We start from the raw sequence: 27,576 nt of genomic DNA, 5'->3' as shown, positions 1-27,576 counted from the left end.
CTTCACAGCCTTCGACCTCAAAAGAAGAGAGGGTCAGGGAAGCAGAGCAAGCACAATGTGGTACTTTCAAGCCTTCCTGAGCATTTGAGAAGTGTGTATTAGATAATTGTCAAATGTGCGTGTCTTCCCTTATTAGACGGATGCACGGCTGCTTTTCTGTTGGCGGGGACCTGAAAGGCAGACAGAAAGTTCGGCTGACTGAGAGCTTGCTTTTGCAGCTTACCCTCTCATTGCAGCTCCGATCCCATCTACCCCAGTGTGTTTGTGGCTCTCTCGCCTGTCTTCAGACCTCAATACAGATTCCATTTTACATTCCGAGCCCTAAATACAAAATGGAACCACTCTTCCTTTGCGGTGTTGTAGAGAAGCCATCGCACTTCCTGCCTCTATATTGGCCTCTCTGCTCTCTCGTGAAGATGTTCACAATCCAGATCCGGTCCATACATCCCAGACAAAGAATTTCCCCCACTCTTTCTCTTCAAAGACAACCAAGTGTTTTTCTGAGTACTATAGAGAATGTTCTAGATAAAATCCGTCCCAGCAACAGATCTTTCTCTTCTCCCCACTCACCCTGGTTGTGGGGCTTAGTTTTAACTGGCACCTTGACATAACCTAGAATCATTCAGGAAGAGCTTTTCAATAAGGGATCCTCTGTCTTGCTGGGGCCTGTGACCATGTCAATGGGGGAATTAAGTTAATTGTGTGGGAAAACCCAACCCACTGTGGGTGGCACCATTCCCTAGGCAGGGGTCCTGAACTGCGCAATAGTGGAGAAATCAAGCTGAACAAAACGAGGAAGAAAACAACATGCATCCATTCATTTCTTTCTGCTCTTGACTAACGAGGAAGAAAACAACATGCATCCATTCATTTCTTTCAGCTCTTGACTACTAATGTGATGTGACTGGCTATCTCAAACTGCTGCTGCTGACTTCCCTGCAGAAATAGACTATAACATGGAACTGTGAGATGAACTAAACCCTTTCTTTGGTCATGGTGTTTTAGCACAACAACTATGGGGGTTTGAGTGAGAATGGCTCCCTCAGAGTCATGTGTTTTAACACGTGGTCTCCAGCTGGTGAAACTCTTTTAAGATGAAGAGGTATGACCTATTGAAGCAAGTGCATCACTGGAGGCCAGCATTGAGACTTCAAGAGACTTGTGGGATTTCCAGCACTTGTTTTTTCTCTCTGTCTCTGTCTCTCTGTCTCTCTTTCTCTCTCTGTCTCTCTTTCTCTGTCTCTGTCTCTCTCTGTCTCTGTCTCTCTCTGTCTCTCTGTCTCTGTCTCTCTGTCTCTCTCTGTCTCTCTCTGTCTCTCTCTGTCTCTCTCTCTCTCTCTCTGTCTGCCTCATCATAGATTGAGATATGTGCTCTCAGCTCTTCCTTTAGTCATGGACTCTAACCCTCTGAAGCCATAAGCCAAGTAAATACTTTCTTTTATATATTCCCTTGGTCATGGTGTTTTATCACAGCAACAGAAAAATAACTAATAAAACAACAGAAGTGAAGTTGGGACATGGACCCTTTTCTTTCCCATCAGCATAGCATCAGCTTTCCTCATCTCTCCATCTCTAATATTTTCTGTTCTTCCAACTTAGTTCTTTTGTAAAAGATTCTGTGTGTGTGTGTGTGTGTGTGTGTGTGTGTGTGTGTATGTGTGTATGTGTTGTATGTCATGTGTGTATGGGTGCCTATGGAGGCCAGAAGAGGGCCATAAAGATGCCCTGGAACTAAAGTTACAGGGTGGTTATGAGCCACCCACCATGGTTGCTGGAAACCAAACTTGGGTTCTCTACAAGAGCGGCAAATGCCCTTAGCTGCAGGGTCACCTTTCTAGCCCCAATAACCTCTTAATTCTATTGATCCACAATAGTGTCTTCTTTTCTCATGAGCTAGGCCTGTTCTGATGCCTTCTGTTTGAATGCTAAGAGACCACTCTTCAGAGTCCTACCTCTGTCTCCTGGGAAAGACCATGAAGCTAGTAAAAGAGAAGGATTTGTCTGTCCCTGGACCCCTATTATATGTCACTCTTGTGAACACGTGTTTCCTGTGTCTGCATGGCTTTCTACTATGGGTGAAGAGGGCAGGTGAAAACTTTGCAGGGAACACAAACAGAATGTTTGTGCTGGTTGTGGAACATAATCTTCAAATAGTCGCAAGTTATAGGAGGCTTAGGGAGATCAGTTACCAGCCTGGGGACATGCATGTAAAGTCTACTTCTGCAGAGCACAACTCCAGGTCATTCACTTCTCCCCAAAGCTTCTCAGTCCTTGGTCTCCTCACCTGTAAAACAGGTGTGCTGATGAAGTATTTACAAGATTGTGAGGAGGGTCAAAGGGGAGTCTTAACTAAAACACAAATTATAGAAATTAACTATTGAAGAGCCAGACTCTGTGACTCATCTCTGTGAGTTCAAGGCCAACCTGGGCTACAGAGTGAGTTCCAGGAAAGGCACAAAGCTACCCAGAGAAACCCCGTCTCAAAAAAAAAAAAAAAGAAAAGAAAAGAAAAAGAAAAAGAAAAAAGAAAAGACATTAACTATTGAACACTGAGGCAAGTATTTTAAAATCCCTTTCCCACCAGAAAAGCACTGAGCCTTACAGACCAGCTGACATAGACACTGTGTTAGTTACCTTTCTCATTGCAATCACCAGATACCCAACATGCCATTTAAAAGAACAAAGGCTCTTGGGATGGCGTCCACGTGGTGTAAAGGCAGGATGGCAGAAGCGTTGAAGTGACTGGTGACATGGCATCTAGTGTCAGGAAGCTCAGAGATAAATGCTAGAATTCATGCTTTCTCCTTTTTTCTTTAGTCTGAGGCCTCACATTCTGAGTTGCTTTTTCCTCCTCAGGAATACTTCTCTGGAAACATTCTTACAGACAGACCCAAAGATAATAATGTCCTGGACATTTCTTAATCATCAAAGTTACTTTTCGCAGGTACTAAACATCAGAAGCAGCCTTAACATTCAAGCCATTAATGGCAACAACTTTGCTTTCCTACCCTGTCATGATACTTAGCATGTCACCAGACATCGCACCATCATTCCCATTACCCAGGCAATGGCATAGAAGGGCCTTGTCATCTGCTTTTCTGAGTATCTGTGCTGGCTAGTTTTATGTCAACTTAAGAAAATACCTTCAAAAGATCCTAATGAAGCAAGCCTAAAGAACATTTTCTTAATTAGTAATTGATGTTGGAGGATCCAGCCCATCGTAGGTGGGACCACCCCTGGGCTGCTGGTCCTGGGTTCTATAAGAAAGAAGACTGAGAAAGCCATGAAGTGCAAGCCAGCAAGCAGTATACCTCCATGGCTTCTGGATCAGCTCCTGCCTCAGGTTTCTGCCCTGTTTGCATTCTTACCCCGATTTCCTTCAATCATGGACTATGATAAGAAAATATAATCCAAATAAACCCTTTCCTCCTCAACTGAATTTTTTGTCATGGTATTTCATCATAGCAATAGTAACCCTTACTAGGACAGTATCCAATGACCATATATTTTAACACCTACTAATCCATTAGTTTCCTTTGTACATTTATCATCTACTGAGCAAACCCTACAGATTTCACAAAAGCCACAGAGATTAAAAAAAAATCTGTTATTGTCAGTGATTCTGCTCCAAATAGGTAAAAATATATCAGCACCTAGAACACGGGGTATATCTTGAGACATCTTTGGAAGCAAGTAAACTTATTCCAGAATGATCAGCAACCCTAGTGACCATAAGGCAAGTAAAAGAACCTCAAACCAAAACGTGCTGTGGTATTGGGATTTCTTTCCACATTCAGCAAGCATCCAAGAAGCAACCATGTGTTCAGTAGTCATTGCCCAGGAACTAGCTGGACATATTAATCTCTGGGAAACTGTGTCTCTACATAGCCTATTTTGCTGAGTAAGCATCAGAGCCCTCTTCCACGGGTCCTCCATCAATTTCATTTTTCTCTGATACTAACCTATGCTCAATACTGAGCTACAGTTCATGATAAATAAGCACGAAGCAATCTCTACACTCCAGGCACTTAGATATTACCAAAGTGGATTAAACAATAAGGTCATTAGCAGTGTACTTACCTGAAGAGTAGTCCAGGTAAAGGGATATAGGAGCTTAAAGAATAAAGAGACAATAAGGTTCTGTTGGTAAATATCTCATGGAGATAATGAAATGAATGCAGAAGTTCACTTACCCACCTCTTGCCCAAAGGCATGACCTTCAAAAGAAATATGTTCTAGCATTAACCATATACTGGACCCAGAATATACACATAAGCAAATCCATCTCCCCTCCTGGGGGTTGGTCTCAGAGACCACCACAACCAGCAGAATAATGATTCCATGAGAGGCAAGACAGCAGTTCGGTTCAACATGACTAGCTGGTATTGATTCAAACTTTGATTCAAACTTTGGAAGTCTGACCCCTAGTAGTTTGTTTTAGGCATATTTAAGCACAGCACAATTTGGTGAAATTTTTCCTGGTGATAACTCCGTCCCATGTATACAATAAGGCTTGAAATTTGACTACATGGAAACTCTTTGTCAAAGGACACGTGACATCTTCCATAAAGATAGATTCTTTAGATTGGCAAGCTCACAATAAGGGTCTGGCAGAGGATCTGGTGTGATCTTGGTTACACAAATAGCATAGTGGTCACCAGGCCATTAACCATATCTGCCCCCAGCCTTCTGGGCAGATAATGGTTAAGTATCCTTCCCTTTGAAGGAACAGCCCTGGTTCTTTTAGTATGCTTATCTGGGAACAAAAGAAGCTCCATGCCTCCTACACTCTCCCATACTGCTATCTACCCTTACTAAAGGCAGACCCTAGAAACTGCCCCAAATAAATACAACAAACTTCTGTATAGTTTCCAAGATATGAATATTTCAGTCTAAATGACACCTAGTTAAAGATTCCGGGTGTCATAGTTGATTTTATGTGCCATCTTGATTAGGTCACATGATGCTCAATTATCTACTGAAGCATTATCTTTGGATGCTTCCAAAAACGAATGGCATTTGAGTTAGTGGACTCAAATCAGTGAAGCCAACAACCTTCTGAAATGTGTGTGGGCACCAGCATGACTATGAAGAGCCTGAACAGAACAATGGGGTGGAAGAAAGTTAAATTCACTGTTTTGATCACTGAAGCTGATACTTCCAGCCCCTCTCACCCTGATTGTTCCTGATTCTAAGACCTCTTAGACTCTGAGCAGAATTTGTATACTGCTTCTCCAGCTCCCAGGCATTCAACTCTTACCCTGGCTTTCCTCGTTCTGCAGACCAAGCTAATGAATGGAAATTATGTCCCTGGGAAAAGTAGTTCTCCTTTTCCTTTCAGGTAAGTTAAGATGAAGATCTACCCAAGTTACTCTCATAAATAGTACACTGACTGCCTTAAAACATCTAAGTTACCCTCATAAACAGAATGCTGATGTCTTGTCATCCAGCATTGGCTATGGTTTATGGCTAATTCAAGCTTTTTTCTTGTTTCTTTTACCTTCCCAATATCTCATACCTGCTTGCCCTAGCTCAGCTTCCTGCCCCCTGAACAGGACACAGTATAGAAAAGCCAAGCACAAGTATCCCTACTCCTACCAACTTTCCTATGTGTTTGCATGCCCTGGTTTCCCCCATGGTGGGCATGGTTCTGGCCTGTGCTTTGCACTCAGAGGGAGCAAGAGAATAGTTTATCAGGCAGATAACTTATAGACCTATAATATAATTTAGCCTGCCACTTATGATGTAGACTTTGTCTTGAGGGAACTCGGTCCTCTGAGTATAACATGGATAATGCAGTCTTGACATTAGAGTGTCTGTGCTCACCTAAGTAGGACCCTTATAAGACTTATCCCATTCACATTTCCTCATGGAAAGTGGGGGAGAGCTCATGAGGTACATAAGGCCTCTCCCCACCGCACTGACATATGAACAGTTAACAGTTGCTGGGAGTAGAGACTCAGTCATGTAGCTGTCCATAAGTTACCTGTTCTCCTACATGTAATTCCTCACCAACGTTCTTGTAAATAACCTCAATTAAATTTATTTGTTCACCAAGACAGATTTGGATGGAGTTGTTTCTCTGGTCCATCTTTCCCCTCTACATCAGGTACGAACTGAGACAGACCCCCCCCCCCCAAGGAAAAGGCATGCAACTGCTTCTCACTTAGAACATAATGTCTCCGTATGTTCTGTTCTCCTCAAGAGCTCACTGCTCACTGTCTCCCTGATGAGAACAGTCAATATTTAAGTTAGTCAGCATCCTTTTGCTGTAACAAATATCTGAGGTGGTCAACTAGTGCAGAGAAAGAAGTGATTTTAGGTCATGGTTTTGGAAATGTCAGTTCATGGCCAGCTGCTTGCTTCTGCCTTGAGGCAGTACATGAAGGCATGGAGGGCAGGGTAGAAGAAAGATGATGAACTACCTCAGCACCGCATCTGGAGAGTCAGGAAGAGAGCACTGTCCCTGTCTCCTTCAAGAGTATTTCCCTCAATGGACTTGTCTCCTTCAAGATCCCACCTCTTAAAGTTTCAATCATCTCCATGTTGAGTGCAAATCTTTATTATATGGGCCTCCGGGGAGTGGGGAGACACTGAGGATTTAACTACAGTAATGTTAGAGAATGCCATCTCAGCCCTAGACTGAACTGTATCCCAAATGGTTCACACTCCGTGTTATATTCTTGCTCAAATAGATACCTTTATTTTCTCAATGTATTTTCATCGTTCATAATAAAATTTACTCTTAAATCTTGTCTGGTCCTGCACAGTATCTATGCCATCACAAACCTAGCTTTGCAGATCTGTACTTTAATACAGATTGAAATAAATACATAATTATTACAATAGAAATACACTCACCTTTTTTTTTTTTTTTGGTTTTTCGGTTTTTTGAGACAGGGTTTCTCTGTGTAGCTTTGTGCCTTTCCTGGATCTCGCTCTGTAGACCAGGCTGACCTCGAACTCACAAAGATCCACCTGCCTCTGCCTCCCGAGTGCTGGGATTAAAGGCGTGCACCACCACCACCACCCGGCTAAATACACTCACTTCTCTACCACTTAGGATCAACTGGTTTACCATCTATGATGTGTACCGACCACATCTAGGGACCTGTGATGCTATAGATATGTGTCCACCATAGAGGAGGTCTCACTCTAAAAGCAGGAAGGGAGAGATGATGTTATTTGAGTGAGCAGAAGATGTAGCAATACAGAGAGATGTTTCTGATAACATGGGAGAAGAGTGGGAGGCATAAAATTCACGGGGTTATAAACACACACAAGCCTATCTAATCCCTGTGGAGGAGTAAGTGTGCACTCTCGGTGTGTTAGTTCATTCAGTAAGTAAAGTTATTTGTGTTTTCTTTGGTTTTTTTGTTTGTTTGTGTGTGTGTGTGTGTGTGTGTGTGTGTGTGTGTGTGTGTGCTGTTATTCTGTTTCCTAGAGAGAGGGTCTTTAAGCCAGGCTGTCCTGAAACTTACAGCGGCCCTCCAGGCCCATCCTCCTGAGTGCCAGGGTTATAAGACCTCCTTCCTGAGCAGTTTGTCTCTATTTAGATAGGTGTGGTCATTCCTTTAATTTCCATCCCTATGTTTTTATTTGTAGTTTGGGGATTATAACTAAAAAAGACTTGTGGAATCGTGTTATTCAAGACTGAATGAACAAGGATGGCACAACTTTTCTTGTGACCTGAGTCCCTGTATCATAATGTCCATGGAATGCTATTAAAAAGGCTGAACTCTGAACTCTTTCTACTTGAAAAAGAGTCAAAATCTTTTTGTAGCTTCTGTTGTTTGTATTTTTCTTTATTCTTGAGATTTTCATACGTTTGAACAATGAAACGTGATCATATTTGTGGAGAATGTAAAAGAAATGCACCGTTTTGGGTTTTTGGTTTTTTTTTGTCAAAGGGTTAAATAAGACAAAACATCGCTCTAAAAGACATTATAAAGAAGCCACATGGCAGAAATTCAAATTCCTCCAGGGTCAGCATTTCTTGAAATCAAAATATGTGCTCAAGGTTGCACTCAGAGCATAAAATTGCATACTGCTTATCAATGGCTTTACTTTAAATCAGCCAATAATGTAGGAATGTGAGGCTGAGCTCCAACCACTCAGAGTCAGCCACAGGGCCCCTCTGTGTTAGGAATTTAAAAACCAGAGAAAGCCCTGATGGGTGTGTTCACCTGTTTCATTGGGCATTGCTATACACCCTTCTGCAGAAATAGAACTTTTTGCTTTGCCCAAATGCTTTGGGTTCTGTGGTCATTTTCTTGTGACTCCAGACCAGTTTCTCACATAGCCACCCCCTCACTCATCCTCCATATGCTCCCTGTTCCAGCAGTGTGTCCCACTTTCAACAATTTTATCATCATGTCCTCCCCCTCTTCATCTTCATCATCTTCTATAATCTACTAAGTCCAGTTAGTGCTGCTTACGTGTGCATGGGTACAGGACCACCCATAGGAGCATTGGATACCTACATGTGCTTATGCACTTTAAAAAAATGGTTCTCCCTCCCACTAGCAGTTATCAACTGTCAGTAGCTCCTCAATAAGACACTGATCCTGGAGAACATGTACTCCACATGCTGGAGTTTGGGCTGGCTTACTCTTGCTCAGATAAACACAGCTGCTGTGAACCTGTAAGTGCAATAGCCATGTCATGTCCCAAAGACTTTATTTTCAGCACTCCTTACATTCCTTCTACTCTCCTCTTGTGCCATGCTCAAGAGTGGGGGGTTGGAAATCATCCCACTTAGGGCCAAGAAGCAAAGGCTTAAGGGAAGATGTTGAAGCATGTTCAGCTTAGTCATTTAAGTTAGAAAGGGCATCTTCTCAAAGTACTTCAGTAGACCATCAGCCTTCCTCAGAAGAGCATCCAGGCTGTAAGATGTGATGCTTCCCGTATCATAAAGGAAGGATTAGTGATGAAGAAAAGCATAGACTAACACAATGGTTATTTTCAGCTGTCTGTCTCTGCTTTTTAGTGCCTTTTCCCTTTCGAAACACTGTCTCTAACCTTCATGCTATCATTATGAATTTTACGTTTCCAGTAAACTTTCCCCCATCGTATTGACAGAGGGGTTCACAGGACAGGGTCTGACATCCACCGAGAGTGATTGCTAGGACTCTTTTCCCCAGATGCACCAGCTAGCTCTGCCCTTGCAGGAAGGGTGTGGTGAATGGATGAGTCTGACCTGTTGGAAAGTCTTATCTTTGCAATAAAACAAGTTGAGTTCAAATCCCATGTGAGACCCGGTGAGCTGTTTGTCTTGAGGGAAGTTAACGTTCCCTAAGCACAGCCTGTTTCCCTGATATGCTCTGTAGGAACTCAAACACTGAGTGTTTATAAACAGCCACAGCCCCATGCTTCTCTGAGTATCTCGCCACTGTCCTGCCATCCTAACACTTGCCTGGGAGCTCCAGAACCATAGCCTAGATGCTCCCAACAGGCTTTCCCTGTGCTTTCTAAATGCTGAACATTTCAGCTACCTTTCTTGCTCTCGAACCTCTCCATTCTAATCTGTACAGTAGAGTAGTTTTACCCCCACCCAGGGGTGCTTATGATGATTTCAAAAGTAAACAAAAATGTTTGACTTTGTGTAAGTTATTTTAAAATGCTGTCTTTGATCTATATGTGAAGGAAATTCAAGAGTCATTTTAAACAAGTGCTAGCAAATCTCAAACTCAAAGACACCCTCCCAGGCCCTCTTTGTCTGTCTGTCTGTCTGTCTGTCTCTCTCTCTCTCTCTCTCTCTCTCTCTCTCTCTCTCTCTCTCTCACACACACACACACACACACACACACACACACACACACACACACTCATACTCAGAGGCCCTGCTGACTTCACAGCCTCTGGTGTTCGGCAAACACGTCAAATCATTGAACTGCAGAATTCTGTGCTCTGGCGAGTCTGGATCTCTCTTGTGCTCCCCTCTTGCCTGTATACTGTCTTCTTTGGGCTGTCAGATCAATTTTATAGTGTGTTTGGGAAGCTGATGAGGACCTGTGGGGCAGCCCCAGCTCTGGGCTGGACTAATGATCCCAGTCTGACTGCTGCTGCACATGGAGGTGGGGAAGTACCTTTTTCTAGCTTAAAATGCATGTTGGGGGGGGGGGGACTCTCACCCAGTTCTGCATGATTTCTTTAATATCCCCCAATCAAGTCCCCAGATATAATTCTGAGCTTTTGTCTGACATGTATTTTGTTCAACATGTTTTAATTGCATATGTGGCCACCTTTGTCTTGAAGGAAAATATAATATACAGCTCACTGGGAAAGCGTGCCACCTTGATTGGTGTAATTAAGACTTTCTGTTCAAATGAGACACAGATCAGAAGCCAGACAGAGCTTCTCCCTTCCATTACCTCAAAAACTTAAAGGGCTCTCACCTCAGTTGTACCCATCTGCTTTTATAATTTAAAAAAAAAAAAAAACCAGAAGCAAAAACAAGCCCATTTACACTGACGTCATCAAGTATCTCTGAACTCTAAAGGGGATGCCAGTGTCCCCATGTATTACTATAATATAGGTACCAAAGGGGAAGCTCTGGAGGGTGATGTGGTAGTATCCTCTTTCTCAGAGACCAATACTGCCAGGGAAATTCTCTAGGCATTCTGGAACACTCAGAACTGCCATCGGTTCAGACAGATCTTAATGGCTTAGATTTCACACATTAAAAATGTTTGGACTTTTTTTTGTAGCAGGGCTAACAGATAACTACTGATTGGTAGAAAAACATTGCAAACTATTCATCTGACAAATGAATCCAAAAAAATACAAGGAATTCAAGCAACTCAACAGAAACCCAAGTATTACAATTAAAAGTGGGCAAATAACCTGAACAGATATTTTCAGAAGAAGAGATACAAATATCCCAGCATATGAAATGGTCACCATCAGCAACCATCAGAGAAATGCAATTCAAAGTCAGAATGAGGTACCACTGTACCCCAGTTGGGATGACTGTTATTTTTTTTAAAATAACAAATCTGCAAAAGGAACATTCATATGCTGCAGGTCAGGGTGTAAGTGAGTACAGCCATGATATAGAACATCTCAGATTCCTCAAAAAAGCTTAAAAGTGGACTATATATGATTCCACTAACCTACTCCTAGATATATATCAAAAATAAATGAAGTTTATAGATATTATAACTGTAATTCTTGCTTGATAACTGTTTTTTATATGTAATTTTAATAGCTTAAAGTTAAAACCTTCCTTTTGTTTAGACAGAAAAGGGGAAGTGATGGGGGAATGTCTTTCTGTATGCTGCGAATATGTGTTGCTCTGATTGGTTGATAAATAAAGCCATTTGGCCTATGGCAAGGCAGCTTAGAGGCAGGTGGGAAATTCAAAGAGAGAGACAGGAAGAAGGCAGGGAGAGACACCAGCAAGCCACCTAAGGAGCAACATGTAATGGGACCCAGGTAAAGCCACGGAACATGTGGCAACACATAGATTAATAGTTATGGGCTAATTTAAGATATAAGAGTTAGATAGCAAAAGGCTTGAGCCATGACCATGCAGTTATAATTAAAATTTTTTAATTAAAAAAGAATATATTGTATGGAAAAAAATATCTTCAATAAAAATGTATTTACTCTTTGAAAAAAATAGAAAGAAAGAAAGTCAGGGTGCCAAAGAAATAGCTATATACCATGTGTTTGCAGCACTATTCATGATAATCAAGAGAAGAATTCAACTGAGGTGCTCAATGATGATCAACAGATGAACAAAATGTGGTACATATTCAAGATATTATTCAGCCACAAAAAGAATGAGATCCTGTACTATCTGTGGCAAAGGAGATGGAACTGGAGATCATTATGTTAAGTGAAATAAGCCAGGCACAGAAAAACAAGTCCACATGTACTTTTCCATAGGTGGATGCTAAAGCAGTTGATTTCAAAGAAGAGAGAGTAAAACAGTGATTAGTAGGGGCTGGGAAAGGTCACATGGGAGGTGGTTTGAAGTGGGGCTGGAAATGGGGGTCACCTTACATTTAGACAGGAGACACTGTAGTGTTCTTCAGCACAAAGGGATGGCCGTGGTTCACAAGAACTGGATAAATATTAACACCAAATAGAAGAGTCATGCTTGAAGACTCTAAACATGAAGGAACAGCAATAAAATGGAAACAGCAATTGTGATCATTATACATTGTATGCATGTGTAGAATTATCATACTATTCCCATGACTATATGTAACTATTACATGTTAATTAAAGTTAAAAATCAAATGAAATCAGAGCTGGAGGGATGGCTCAGTGGTTAAGAGCATTTGTTGCTCTTCCAGAGGACCCAAATTTGTTCAGTTACCAGCACCCACATGGGTGTCTCACAGTCCTGATCCAGGGTATTCAACACTATCTTCCAGCCTCAGCAGGCATCTGCATGCACAAGTACATACTTAACAGATATACATATTTACAAATATTTTTTAATTTAAAAAGTAAACAAAATTAAACATCTAAAAAATATTTCACACACAATACCTGCACATAGACGATTAGAACAAATCAATTCAAGAGCTCCATACAAGAAACAGCCCAAATGACTTTCAGTGGATAACTTATTTTTAAAAGCAATTGTGATATCCCTATTACATAGACTATGACCCAGCAATGAAAAGAAATGAGTCATTAATGCAGAGAGCAATAAGGGATGAATTTCAGGGAACTCTAGTGACTGGAAAAGCCAGTCCCTGAAAGTAACCTGTGATGAGGGAGCATGGCTCTAAAACTGAGGGGGAGATACACGTGATGAAATTGCTGTGTGTCTTGATTGTATCAACTCTAACTGTCCAGCTGTGATATTCCATGTCGTTTTGTGAGGTATTCTCTCTGGGGATAAGTGAAAAGAGTGTATAGGGTTATTTCTTAACAACTTCTAAAGAATCTAGAATTATCTCAAAGTTAAGAGTTTGATGGAAAAATAAGAAAATGGGGGAAAAAAAGTCATGAGAGAACTTTTCTTTTTATCTACTTTCTTTTTTAAATAAGTTTCATTAGTTTTTTGAGAACACCATAGTGTGTTCTAATCATATTCACCCTCCCAACTCTTCCAAGATATAGCTTCGCTTCTCCCTGGTCCACCCACCTTTGTGTCTTTTTCCTCTTTTGAATAAACCAAGACCAATTTGTGCTGCTCAAATATTCTTGGACGTGTGGTCTTCCCCTGGTATATGGTCAGCTCATCATGGGCTGCATCCTTAGAGAAAACTGACTCTCCCTCTCCCAGCACATAGGCAATTGCCAATGTTCCACTGCCAGAGGTGGGACTTCATGCCGAACCCTCCTCTCTATGCTGGGATTTGGTCTGGCTTTGGCTCACACAGCTCTTATGTATGCTGTTACAACCCCCTGAGTTCCTCAGTGCGACTTCTCTGCTGTGCTCTGAAGACACTATTTCCTTGTCATCCTTTACCTACTTCCTTAAAAAAATCTATTCTTTTTCATCTTCTTTGGTAACCCCAAACACTGCTCTACCTTTTCTGTCTTGTTTTTTGAGGCACTAATCACTTCTAGCACGACAGCATGTAATTTATACTTCACGTTTATTGCTGAGTATCTTTCTTTGCCCCCTAGAACAAAAACACAACAGACTGGAATTGCAATCGCTATTGCTTAATGATGCGTGCCAAGTGTCTAGAATGTTACTTGGCACACGAACGTTCCCACAAAATAATTGTTGAATAAAAAGACACATCATAGATTTCAGTGCAGTGATCGAGGGCCTCAGGGAAATAGAATAGCATACCATATACATAGAGAGATCAATTTCAAAGAACTGTTTCATGTAATCACAGAGGCTGGAAACCCTGAAAGATGGCCCAGCTGGATGAAGAGTCACAAAAAAAAAAAAAAAAGTCCATGTTGCTCAAGTTCAATCCCATCAGCTACAGAATTCCCTTTTGCTTGAAGGAGTCCAAAGGCTTTTTTGCTGCAAAAAAAAATCCTGCTTGCTCAGCCTTTTGTGCTGTTCCAGCCTCGACTGATTGGATAATGAAGGAAATGTACTTTACTCAAAATCTGCCAATTTAAATGTTAATCTCATGCAAATACACCTTCAGAGAAACGTCTAGTATAATGTTTGACCACATATCTAGGCACCATGACCCAGCCAAGTCCATACACAAAAACAACCATCACAATCAGTATTGTACAGACTGAAGGGAAGCGAGGCTCCCGGAAACTGTAGGTAGGGTTAGTCAGCCCTTCACTTAATGGCCATATGCTATTGTGCTTTTACTGTGAGTAATTTGCATCTCCCTGTTTACCAGCGGGCTGGTAACGACTGTGTTTTCCAGCAATGCTCAGAGCAACCTCAGAATTTTCTGTAATTTTCTACTTTTAGTATTTACAGACTTCAACACAAGGCAGGTACTTTTGTTACATCAATGCAGAAAAAGTAAACAGGTTCTTAGGGCAGAGCGAAAGATGTGAATAAAGTATACGAAGCATGGTGTTTAGCCTTGTCTGGGAGGTCAGAACCCATTTCCCTTCTGTTTTGGTTCTCGTCTACAATCTTAAAAATAAAACTCTTCTTGTAAAAGAGGGTGGGTCTGAAATGTGAAGAGGAATTCAAAGCTGCCTGCTTAGAATCAGCTGTGTTGGGCCCAGGATGGTTTTTATCCAAGGCTGATTCCACAAATCTCCAATGAAGAAAGGGAAACTGAGGCAGTGGAAGGAGAAAAATGGTAACGAATGGATTCAGGGATGGATCTATAGATTAAACAGATCTAAAGCCACTGATGACACTCCTAAGAAGTGTGTGTATACCCTCAGCCCTGTCCTCCTTGGGGTGGGGACTCGGTGTAATTTTCTGCTTTCTTTGCCTCTTTTGTAAGTTTTCTCATTTTCAGGTTGTTTCTGACTTCTAGAGAGCCAAGTCCTGAGATGCTGAGAAGGTTATCAGAAGGAAAAAAGAGAGATGCTGCTGACGTGGAAGTGGTCCACACAAGACCTCTGAAGGTAGGGCTAGAGGGCGGGTCAATACCCACAGTTTCTAATGCAGACAGACTTCTCTCCGTAAGTCATTCAAAACGAGAAGGCAGAGACCAAACCAGTCTTTCCATTTCTAAGGAGAGGGATTCTGATTAAATGTCATCTTAAATCATCTAACCTACCATTACATTTCAAGATTATTTATGAAAGCAAGATGTGGGAAAGTTTGTGCTTACGTTTTAGTAGGATGAAAACCAGTCATGTGGCTCGTTACCGTTTGAACCTAAAATGTCACCCACAGGCTCATTGTTTGAATACCTGGCCCCAGCTGCTGGTGGTGTTTGGGAACTTGTAGGACCTGACTGGCTGAAAGTAGGTCACCAGGGTCGGCTTTGGGGGACTGTTTATATCCCAGCCCCGCTTCCTGTCTTGCTCTCTACTTTCTGATCCCCCAAGATGTGAACATGCTATAGTGCAAATCCCCATCACCACATCCCGGCTGCTCTGGCCACCATACCTCCTCTGCCATGATGGACTGCATCCTCTTAGACTTGAGTCCAAATCTAGCACTCCTCTGGGAGCCAGTTGTTGTGACCCAACAATTAAATCAATTGATTCGTTGCTGAATAGTCTTCCAAGGTCATTCATCTTTCTGGGTGCTTCTCTAGAACAAGTTTTCAATTTATTCTTCAACCCCCACCACCACCACCACCACCCCACACACAGCTTTCATGAACAGAAAATAACTTGTATGTTAAAGATGAGTTTGACAAGAGCAAAATTAAAATGAGCAGAAATGGAAATGTAACACACAAGGCAATGTAATGAAAATCTGACTACTGTGCTACCAGGCCCCTGGATTCTCCGGTGGAGGAGAGGGAATTAATATCAGCATAGGAGTTATACCCAGTGTGAGGTATTTTATAAGAATTACCTCAATTGGTCCCCAGAACACCATGTACAGGAAGAAGTGTTGGTCTACTTTATACAAGTTAAACAAGACTTAGCAAAGGGATTCACCCAGGATCACACAGGAAAACAATCATCAGTTATATCTTATTCAGCCACCCTCAACATCTATGTGCCCCAGAATCACCCATATCAGCCCTGCTCCAGAACTGTGAGCTCACAATCTCTGAAAATGGTCCAGAACCTTCTATTGTAAATATTCCTAAAACAATTCTCTCCGGTCACATTTATAAAATTTTGTTCCTAATACCTTTCCATCATTCCTGGATATTTATGAAGCCGAAATGACATAATTGACAAAAAAAATCACTATAAAAATCCAGTGTCAATTCAGTCAACAAGTGCTTGGCATGTAGGTTAGGGGTGAGCACTTATCTGGTTTGTGTGAAAGCCCGGGTTCAATCCCCAGCACTGACAAAACAAAATCATCCAACAATGTAGGAACAGCCAAGTCCAGTAAAAAGAAAACATGTTTTAATGCAGAAATAGACAAAAATATTCTATACAAGATAGAAATTAAATATTTCAGTCCCTGTCAGTACTCACTTCTACTATTTGTGACCACACCACACATCAAGAAATGAGAATGACTATATTCCCCAAAAAACTTTATGTATAAAAACAGACAGTAGACTGAATTTGAGTCTGACTATTGGCTTGCCGACCCTACTAGCTCTAATGGTTTCTGGGAGTTGTACTTGGTAAATGGACATCCTCTAACTATAAAATACAACTTCAAAAGGAATTTTTTTCCTTATTCAAGTTCATGGTCGCCAGGTGGAATTTGCGTTTATGGAAACCAATATACCAAGACATAGATTATCTGAAGATCTTGATTGACTTGCTATTTGATGTGAATCATGTGTAATCAAACATTTAATAGTAGTAACTATGGAAACCATTGATTGGATGAATGAACAGTGTCAGTGGGAAGAATGGCTCTCTCACTCTGACTGCAGAGGCATGAGTGCCACAGGTAGGAGATCTACTTACATTGAGCATACTACACTTCAGGACACAGGAGACCGAAGAGGCAGAGAAAAGCTCTGGGTGGCCATGAACAAAGAGTCCTCTGGGCGTCACTTCTCTCACTGAATCAAGCAGCCTTCAACAAGCATGGTGGTTAGTTTGAATTGCTGCCTTGACACAATCTTGAATCACCTGGCAAGACAGTCTAATGAGGAATTGTTTGGATCAGGTTGACCTGTGAGCATCTCTATGAGGGATTGTCTTGTTGATTTTAATTGACAAGGGAAGACATGCCCACTGTGGTAAGCACCATTCTCAAGCAGGGACTCCTGGACCACACATGTGTAGAGGTGGCTGAACACAAGTAAGTGTGCATCTTCCCTCTGCTTGGGACTGTGGGTGTGACTAACTAGTTCAGGTTCCTGTCTTCACTTTCTACATAAGGGACTGCAACAGAAAGCATTTCTCCCTTCAAGTTTCTTTTGTCAAGGTCTCTTTCTTTTTTTCTTTCTTTCTTTCTTTCTTTCTTTCTTTCTTTCTTTCTTTCTTTCTTTCTTTCTTTCTTTCTTTCTTAATCACAGCACCTGTAAGATGACTGCATTGACTACTAGAGTGTGGTAAAGAGGAATCCACACGAAAAGTGATCTGAACTTGAGTAATTCATCTAAAGGGCTTCAGTTGACTCATTTGCAGCTTTATTTCCTCTATCAAAACCTCTCCCTTCAGTAGATCCACGATCCAGAAGAGCATCCACAGACAATTAGACTCGTCTGAGCTGGGAAACACCAGAAGGCAAAACTGAAGAGAACTCATAGTTCACAAGCTTGCTAAGGAGCCGAGAGCTAATTATACAAATAAAAAGATCAATCATATTTTAAATTTTTATTTTCATTTTACTTGTGTCTGTGTGTGCCACACATGCACACATGAAGGCACAAGTATGTATGTGTGTGAGTACAGCTACCCAGAGGCCAGAAGACAGCATTAGATCCCTGGAGGTGGATCCAAGCTGCCCCATGTGGGTCCTCCAGAAGAACAACACACACTCATAGCTGCTGAGGCATCTCTCTATCCTCTGACTGAATCATTCTTGTATCCCAGCAGTTCTAATAGGAGAGAATTATAGTATAAGAGTAAACACTACATTCTAGAGTAATGTATGCCCTGTAAGATAACACTCTATTAGATGTACAGACATACACACACATGTACCTGTGTATAAGTATAGTCTGTATATGTGTGTGTGTATACAACAGTGCAATACAATTGATCCTAAGAGGAGCAGTCAACAGTTGGAGCCCGGGCAGTCTACAAAGAATTTCAGCCCTTCTCCAACCCCATACTAATGCCATTAGTGAATGACATTAAATTTCGAACTCTCATTAGAGTCACATGGGCTAACTTGTTAGAATGTCAGAAGCCCTGGTTTTCTTTTGCATAACTTTAGTCACCAGGGCACTGATATCCCAGAAGTTCACTGAACTTCTGAACTTTATCAAGCAAGCTCTAAATCTCCAATTTCTTCTCTAAATGCTCATCTCTCAAACTGCCACTCATTCATGTGACCAAACTTTCCTTGAGGCCACTTCATAGAGCAATGCTTACATTCTTTGGGCTCTGGAGACAGCTGACTTCCAAGCTGGAACTTGAAGGACTGTGTACAGAACACTGGACCCTGGAGCTTCCTTGTGTGATCCCCTGTCATTTCCCCTCCCCTTCCCCAGTGCTCCTTGCTTCATTCTGCCCCTTCTATCCCAAGAAATGAAATCACCTTTTTAAAGAGGTTGGTTTCCATGCTCATACTGAGGTTCATAAAATGGGTTAGCACCTCGGTTTGCAGATCGCATAGAATCATCTTTGTGTAGTTGGTTATCATCAGGACACTGCCCTTCTCCCTCCTCCTCTAGATCCCAGCACATCTCAAGTAATCTAGAATAGTCACAGGAAATATGACCTTCTCTTCACAGGCCATGGGATGTTCATCATCTGAGGTCTCAGGACTCCCACAGGTGGGTCTCCTGCAGCTTCAGCAGCAGCCTTGAGCTCTGGGCTTTACAGTGTGCACCTGCTCCATTTTCTGGAGGAAGTCAATGTTGGAAGACAAACAGCATTCTCCCAAAATGCACACTAGATCCTTCTTAATTTTGCTTTTTTAAACATGCCTTCCCTCTAGGAATTCTCTCTCTCTCTCTCTCTCTCTCTCTCTCTCTCTCTCTCTCTCTCTCTCTCTCTCTCTCTCTCTCTCCCTTTGTTCACTCCTCCAGTATAATAGATAGTAATGTTTGACATATTTAGTATTCAATGTTTATTTGATTAAGTTCATAAAAATATTGGGCAGTGTTCCTTGACTGGCCCTTGTGGGACTTTTTTATTTCCTCAAGTTAATGATTGCTGTATATTTAACAAGCATCATTTTCAATGTATCTCATCTTAGTTAGGGTTTCTGTTGCTGTGAAGAGATACTATGACCATGGCAACTCTTATAAGGAAAACATTTAATTGGGTGATGGCTTACAGTTTCAGAGATTAGTCCACTATCATCATGGCGGGGAGCATGGTGGCATGCAGGCAGTTGTGGTGCTGGCCACATCTTAATCAGAAAGCAACAGGAAGTGGTCTGTGACACTGAGCAAAGTTTAAGCAAAAGAGATCTCAAAGCCTGCCCTGCCACAGACACACTTCCTTCAACAAGACCACACCTACTTCACCAAAGCCATATCAACAAATAGTACCACTCCCTATGAGCTTATGGGGGCCAATGACATTCAAACTACCTCATATCTATTGCAATTCTTTTCTAAGCCCCCTTAACATAATACAATGTAACATAGTGGAGTTTATGGAGTTCATCAGTCCAAGACTCTCTTCCAAGTTTTCTATCCTTCAGCTCCAGTCAGATTAGGTACTAAGGGCTGCTGGGAAGCAGGCGATCCTCCCCAAATGTCTCTCCAGCCTTCTGTGAATCCCCTTCTTTTTCTACTGAGTTCACTGACTCTTTCCAGAATCCCATATGCCCAACCTTGTATTTTATTCAATTTTGATAAAGGTGTATGAATATTAAGGCGATTTTTGTTTGTTTGTTTGTTTGTTTGGTTGGTTGGTTTTTTTCCTGTGTTTTTGTTTTTGTTTTTGACCTTGAATGCCTTGCAAACACATTAATTCTAATGCCAAATTTGAATAACCATGTGCTGGATACAAAGTCTGGAACAGAAATCATGTTCCCTATGAATAACAAGTAGCTGCTTTGTCACAAAGACTCAAGTGTTACCACTGAGGAGTCAGAGGCCATTGTTCTGGTTCCTATGCTCTGGTGTGCAATGCTTTCTTCATTCAGAAAAATTTAAAAGTCCTGTTCTGTCATTGGCTTCTGACATTTCGATTCAATATGTCTTGCTTGATAAATGGGTTTGGGGGAAGGGTCTGGGGAGATGCCATAGTAGTTTAAAAGCATCTGCTGATCTTACAGAGGAGCCGAGTTCATTTTCCAGCACCCACCTGGCAGATCACAACCATCTGTAACTCCACTTCCAGGGGGATCTGGTGCCCTCTTCTGGTCTCCTCAGGCACTGCATGTGTGTGCACAGACTTTAAAACACCCACATGACATTTGGAAATAATTTAAAGGTGGAGGCTTCAGAGGTTGTTTTTAAATCTTTGTGGTGGCAGGGGCCATTTAAAGCCAGGAAATTTTTTCTTATATCGTTTCCTCTCCTCTTTTTTTCTCTTTTCCCTCTTTCTGAAATGTCTTTGCCCTTTATCTACCATTGTGTCTGTTCTACTTTCTCAGAGGTGTCTTCAGTTCAACCTGCCAGAGGTTTTGTTGAACTTTTAACATTTCTGCCCTATATTTATTTTTATAAATTCTTTAAAAAAATTTTTCCTGAACAGTCCCTTAAAGATTTTCATGGATATAATACCTTGGCTTGCCTTCTTTAAAACTATTATTAACCTTGCTATTTTCCTTTCTGCTTGGGTGTGTTTTGGTCACTGTCTCTTCTATTAACCTGGTTTATGTGGAAGTCTGGTGATCCCTGCTTGGCTGGTCTTACTTGAGAATCAGACATTCAAAAGTCAGTATCAGGGTCTGCAGTTTCCTTCTGGGCATGCTGGGTTCCACCCAGGTAATCTGGCCACCTCCTGTCTGGGGCCATCGACTTGTTGGCTAGCAGTCCTAGCATAGTTATGAAAGAAGGTTTATTAGCCAGGGATCTCTAGAAGAAAAAAAATCTGATAAAGTGTGTGTGTGTGTGTGTGTGTGTGTGTGTGTGTGTGTGTGTGTGATGAAGCAGGACTCACTAGATTGGCTTATACAGTAAGGGCTACCTAGTCTGAACAGGGTTATTTGAACACTGAGAGGCTGAGGAATTAACTGTTCAGCCTACGAAGCTGGGTACCTCAGCAATTCCTGGAGAGTTACGGGTCTCAGTCCACACTGAAAAGCCAGAGAAACTGGAGTCTGGCGTCAGTGAAGGACGGAGGCAGCAGCAATAGGTTTGCTTACTCACCAGCCAGAAGCAAAGGCAAGCCTAGAGAGGCAGATCCCTGAAGCTCAGAAGCCTGCCAGCCTGGCTGAACTGATGAGCTCCACGTTTACTGACAGACCCTGGCTCAAAAGATATAAGGTGGAAAGTGATTGAGGAAGATACCAGACATCCACCTCTGATCTCCTCAGGCTCTTCCACACACGTGCAAATGCACACACACACACACACACACACACACACACACACACACACACTTAAATGAAGACACACATATATGTACCAAAATACATACCAAATATGTACCAAAATTATTGGTGTCACTATAAGACTATAAGACCCCAACATACAGTCAATAAAAGCTCCCCCTACACACACACACCCCAAAAAAACAACTCACCTAGGACTGTATCAAACCAATAAGCTTCTGCACAGCCAAAGAAGCAGGCAATGGGGTGGAGGCAGGCAGGCAGGCAGGACCTAAGTTTTCCTTGAGTCTCTAAATACATGGCCACCCATTGGAAGATACTGCCCTTTCTAGGTGAAAGTCATTTCCCATCGGTTAATCCTTTCTGGAACAACCTTACACATCCACCCAGTGCTGTGGGATGGTCTGTATGTCAAGTATGTTGCTGATTGGTCAGTAAATAAATCCCTGATTGGCCATTGGCTAGGCAGGAAGTATAGGCGGGACAAGGAGAAGAATTCTGGGAAGTGGAAGGCTGAGTCAGAGAGACACTGCCAGCCGCCACCATGACAAGCCGCGTGGGAAGGTCCCGGTAAGCCACGAGCCATGTGGCAAGGTATAGATTAATGGAAATGGATTAATTTAAGATATAAGAACAGTTAGCAAGAAGCCTGCCATGGCCATACAGTTTGTAACTAATATAAGTCTCTGTGTTTACTTGATCGGGTCTGAGTGTCTGTGGGACTGGCGGGTGAGAGAGATTTGCCCTGACCGTGGGCCAGGCAGGAAAACTCCATCAACAAATGGCGCCCAACGTGGGGCAAGAGTTTCCACCTAAAAACTGAGGAAAAAGATTCTAAAACAGAGCTAAAAACAGCTTCCTAATTGTCTCTCTCAAATGAGCGGCAGCTGCCGGTTTGAGCTACTGGCGGGTTCCTAGCGTACATGCTCGACCTGCCGTATGGCAGGAATGAGGCCTCTGCAAATGGCACATTAAGCTATGTGGTGGATTTAGCCTTTGCTAGTACAAAACAAAACAAAACAAAAAAGAGTTTTCTGGGCTACATGCTGCTTTGATAGAAGCATAGACCCATTATTTCTGAGAATTGATGGCTCCCAGAGCTGGCGGAAAACGGACTACCGCCATGTTGGGAAGCTGAAATGGGCGGAACCAGCAGCCACAGCGCCAGCACCATTTCAGGCTTAGAAGGCTGCAATTTAAAGCAATAGGCTCAAGCTAATATAAAAAAAATAAGCCACGTAAAGATGGCTACCACACAGAGAATCTGGATTATGTTCTCTTTGATATTCATAACTGCAGAAAAACATTTGATTATAAAAGCTGTTGAATTATGCCAAAATGTATATTTTAAAGGTACCTTGACTTCAAAATTTGGATATAAGGATATGTTGCTTTGAAAAGGAGGCTCTGCTTTTGTTTCCACAGAAAGCCAGAGGCTATGGATTTGTTCCAGATTAAGATACATCAGGTTTGACCAGCCAAGACCACCTGAAAGGTCTCCGATGACACCATGGACCAGATAATCCAACATCCAAAACCGTTTCAAGGCAACTGGCTCAGACGATACACCCTCATGGACTGCTCCATAATCCTAAAATATTCTTTATGTCCCCATAAGATACAGCGCCCCCCCTCCAGCAGGAAGTAATAAGAGAAGCTACGCCCAAATTCCCAAATATACCAAGCTGACTTTGGAGATGTATAAAGGTTAAAACCTTCCTTTTTAAGAAAAGAAAAGGGGAAGTGCTGTGGGATGGTCTGTATGTCAAGTATGTTGCTGATTGGTCAGTAAATAAATCCCTGATTGGCCATTGGCTAGGCAGGAAGTATAGGCGGGACAAGGAGAAGAATTCTGGGAAATGGAAGGCTGAGTCAGAGAGACACTGCCAGCCGCCACCATGACAAGCCGCGTGGGAAGGTCCCGGTAAGCCACGAGCCATGTGGCAAGGTATAGATTAATGGAAATGGATTAATTTAAGATATAAGAACAGTTAGCAAGAAGCCTGCCACGGCCATACAGTTTGTAACTAATATAAGTCTCTGTGTTTACTTGATCGGGTCTGAGTGTCTGTGGGACTGGCGGGTGAGAGAGATTTGCCCTGACCGTGGGCCAGGCAGGAAAACTCCATCAACAACCCAGAGTAGTGTCCTTTACTTGTTTCCAGCTCTCATCAAGTTCACAATCAGAATTCATCATCACAGGTACTAAAACATTCAGTTCTGCACATGGACACCTACGCAGACACCATTTCCCCCTTCACCATGGCACTCGGGGCTTATTACAATATGTTGACAGTTCCCAAGCCTGGAATCTGCTTTCACCTCTGCTGAGGGTAAAACCCCAGTCTTCTACCCAGGTGGGCAGGAAATTGCCTAGTTGGGAAGCGTAAGGCTCAAGGTCCAGCTTTCCCTGCCATATAACTCAGTTATCAACCGTAAACCTACTTTCCAGTATCTGGTACTGTATCGTTGTCTCTTGTCTGCTTTCATCGGCTCTCTTGCTCTCCTTAAACTTTGTTTCTAGATATTTTTAAAATAAATCCCTTAGCTATCACTTTAGAGACACTGAGAGAAGAAACATTGTGTATATGTGTGTGTGTGTTCAATTACATATGTATAATTGAAGCCTCCACAATAAACATCATTTTTAGTGGTTTTGTAAACATCATTTTTAATGGCTTCATAGTATTCATCAGTAGACACCTCATACTTCTCTCACCCCTGTCCAGTTGTTGGACAGTCCAGTGGCTGCTCCTTTTATCTTATATCACTCATAACGATAGAGCAGTGACTATCTTTATGTACAAACTTCTGTCAACTCAATTATGTTTCTTTACAATGTATTTCTAAAACTTTACTTAAAGGCAAAGGTTTTTCCCAATTCCTTCGTGGAAAAGTTCTGTCACCGAACATGTCCACATACAAAGTTATTCAACTCTTTACAGGTTTATGAAAATGAACTTACTAATTGTTCTTTCAATTTTGAACTAAGACCCGTGTGTGTGTGTGTGTGTGTGTGTGTGTGTGTGTGTGTGTGTGTATGTGTGTGTGTGTGTATGTGTGTGTGTGTGTGTGTGTGTGTACACGCATGCACATGCGCGTGTGCACGCACCACACACATAAGTATAATTCCTGAAGAAGATAGAAGGTGTCTGCTCCCCTGGAGCTGGAGTTAGCAGGCAGTTGTGAGCCACCCATGGGTACTAGAACCAAACTGGGTCCTCAGCATGAGCAGTACTCAGTCTTAACCACTGAGCCATCTCTCCAGCCCCAAATGATTTCTCTGGTTCTTAAATTTTTCTGACTATAAGCTGATATCCTAAAGGAAGGATTTTGTCTCTCCTCTCTTCTGCTGAAAATTACACTCAGATGCTTTACAAATTGAAAGACACTGTGTCTGTCCAGGTTCTGTTTTGAGGTGATATTGTGTTCCCCAATATATTGTGGACCCTAATAAACTTATCTGGGGGTCAGAGAACAGAAAAGCCACTAGATATAGAGGTCAGAAAATGGTGGCACACACACCTTTAACACCTTTAATCCTAGCATTCCGAAGGTAGAGATCCATCTGGATCTCTGTGTGTTCAAAGCCACACTGGAAACAGCCAGGCATGGTGACTCATGCCTTTAATTCCAGGAAGTGGTGGCAGGAAGCAGAAAGGTATATAAAGTGTGAGGACCAGAAACTAGAGCCTGGTTAAGCTTTTAGGCTTTTGAGCAGCAATTCAGCTGAGATTCATTCTGGATGAGGGCTCAGAGGCTTCTGAGGAAACAGGATCAGCTGAAGAATTGGTGAGGTTAACTGTGGCTGGTTCTGTTTCTCTGATCATTCAGCATTCACCCCAATACCTGGGTTTGTTTTTATGAATAAGACTTTTGAAGATTCATGCTACACTGTGTTCCTAGCCATCGTGCATCAGCGAGTTTATTAACAGGCTACCCCCCAGCATATATTTCTGGTTTATTTTCCTATACGCCATGAAGACAGCACCAACACACAACACAATAGCAAGACTGTTCCTCTCAGTAGCTTAGGAAGCCCTGGGCCAGTGTGCCAACATGTTGTTAAAAGCTAGAACTAACAAGACTTTGGTCAGATGTGGCTTTAAAACTTGCTATTAAATTTCAAGTGAGTTATTTTAAAAGTAAACTATAAATCCACTGTGGCAGAGAATGTAGTATTTTATCAGAAGGCCTCTGTGGATACCTGATCACTAAGCACAGTGAGGAAAGCCTGAAATATATATGTTCAGATTAGATACTAACATGTCCATAAAGAGAATGGTACCTTTCCATGGCTTGAATGCTGTAGGAGGCCAGGGGTTAACAGAAATGAATGTGAAGGAACTATTGAAGAAGTCAGTTTTTATGAGAAAGGAAGACATCGAGTCACTCTGGGCAGATGATGTGATAGATAGAACGATTGCAAGATTCTCACGGCTAATCCTGGGACTGCGGTGTCTTATGAACTTCCCTGACTGTGGTCTACTTAAAAGTGAGTAATTTATTCTTCAAAATGAGTATATATATATTATACTAATGTATATAGTGCTATATCTCCTATAGAGATTTCCTGATCTAAAATTGAGCATAAAATAGACAATGGAGAAGTTGTTTCATCAAATGGAGAACGTGTGGCCCACTCCATCCCTTTATTCCCCACCCTACCCTCTTTACCAGAAAAAACTCCTTACGAAGGATTCATGTAAAGTTTTCCATCTTGGTTTAGCTTGATTCATATGTTCATGAGGATTCTTTCTCAATGGACATCAAGCGTGAATTTCTATATACAGCCTTAAGATAAAGGAGAGAGGAAGAGGAGAAGAGAAGGAGAGGGTGGGGACGAAACTGTGTCCAATCACATATAACCAGGCAACTGGGAGTTCCTGCTGGGTTCCCTCCGATTCTAGAATCTTGATGAAGCTTAACCCTTTGCTTTGTCGCATGACTGTGATCAGGGACACACATACCTGTGTATACGCGTGCAGGGCCTGGCAGATAGTCTCAGGGTCTAATTCTTCCTTAAGCAGTGTCCACCTTGATTTTTAGACATCACTCACTGTCCCAGAGCTTGTGCACCCAGAACTCTCTGCCACTATTTTTAAAAACTGGGGCCAGTTGCATCCTCATGGCTGTCTTTGTTCTCAGGTTCTACTTCTGCTGAAACTGATCTGTGTCATCTTGATACAGAGGGACTCAAGTCTCCCCTTACCTCCAACAAAACTACAAGAGCATAGGAATCATCTCTCTTGGGGCTCTGTGGGGTGTGTGGGGATGGTGTGCTATCTTGTATATTTGGAGGGGACCCTGAGAAGATGGAGGGTGAGTTGATATTATGGAAACACAAACAATCTTAAATTGTACATTCCAGCATTTTTGTGTGTGGAATGCCCTTTGGCCGCTCCAGCTTTCTGGGATTTATTCTGCTCTACCTCACCCCCTGCTGAGTTGCCAGCGGACTTGTCTTGTTTTCTTCCTCTGGCTGCCTTCCTTCCCATACTTGGATTTTTTTTTTTTAATTCTTTCTCTGAGGAACATGGTCATAATGCTGTCTCTGTTCTTGACTTTCAAAATCAACTCCAGGCAAATTTTACACACTAAAACAACAACAACAACAACAAAACCCATCATGTGAAACACAGTTATCACTTTATTGAAGGGCAGATATCCCACAGAACATGATCTTTACAGCTAAGCAAGGAGTCTGGCCTGGCTGGCTAGCATCCAATCTCAGCAAAGCAAATCGAGACAAGCCACACATGAAGGACACTTCTAAAGAGAGAAAGCTCATATGCAATGTCAATGGCATGGAGCAGATTCTCACAAGTTGAACAGCCAGGCCAGGGAGGTGGTTCAGTCCACAGAGTCCTTGTTCTGCAAGCATGAAGGCCTGAGTTCCAATCCCATGACCAGCGCGGGGGGGGGGGGGGGGGGGGGGGGGGGGGGGGGCAGCCAGGCAGAGGTGCATGCACTTAGAATCTCTGCTGGGGAGG

At 42.2% G+C, this 27,576-nt stretch overlaps 1 long non-coding RNA gene across 4 annotated transcripts; it reads right to left on the bottom strand.

Annotated features, from left to right (window-relative positions):
- On the bottom strand, positions 1-26,446 carry LOC131921154 (uncharacterized). Of its 4 annotated transcripts, none has more exons than XR_009381868.1 (7): positions 26,261-26,446; positions 16,918-17,085; positions 15,473-15,619; positions 12,010-12,115; positions 4,081-4,113; positions 2,190-2,284; positions 1-170 (listed from the first exon to the last, which is right to left on the bottom strand). It is a non-coding gene; the product is annotated as an uncharacterized LOC131921154 (long non-coding RNA). The 4 variants fall into 4 exon arrangements; XR_009381871.1 differs by having other exon boundaries at positions 26,278-26,446; XR_009381870.1 differs by lacking the exons at positions 2,190-2,284; positions 4,081-4,113.
- Between the last annotated feature and the right edge of the window lie 1,130 nt (positions 26,447-27,576).

This window comes from Peromyscus eremicus, chromosome 10 (genome assembly GCF_949786415.1).
Source record: "Peromyscus eremicus chromosome 10, PerEre_H2_v1, whole genome shotgun sequence".
Taxonomy (NCBI): Eukaryota; Metazoa; Chordata; class Mammalia; order Rodentia; family Cricetidae; genus Peromyscus; species Peromyscus eremicus.
This window is presented reverse-complemented; position numbering and strand designations above follow the sequence as displayed.